The following is a 311-nucleotide window of genomic DNA, read 5'->3' as shown; positions in this document are numbered from 1 at the left end:
AGTCTCCTTTGCATAATAATATTCAAATTAAAGTAATAGGTATATGGATGCCCGTGTGATTTCTGAGACCCAACTTGTTTGTTTAAATGGGAACAGAATTGGACCATTTTCACGTTGAAAGTAGTGTTAGTGTGATATGGCCTCTTAAAGCTCTTTAAGATTTTGCATTTTTTATTATGTTTGTATTAGTCGTCGATACCCATAATAATAATAGTTATGTTTCATGGAATTTTGACTTAGTTAAACTTGAAATCTGATCTATATTCATTTGCGGGTAATATGGAGAAGTGCCTTCAGATTTCAGATACAAA

Source organism: Penaeus monodon, chromosome 29 (assembly GCF_015228065.2).
Source record: "Penaeus monodon isolate SGIC_2016 chromosome 29, NSTDA_Pmon_1, whole genome shotgun sequence".
In the NCBI taxonomy this organism is placed as follows: Eukaryota; Metazoa; Arthropoda; class Malacostraca; order Decapoda; family Penaeidae; genus Penaeus; species Penaeus monodon.
This window is presented reverse-complemented; position numbering follows the sequence as displayed.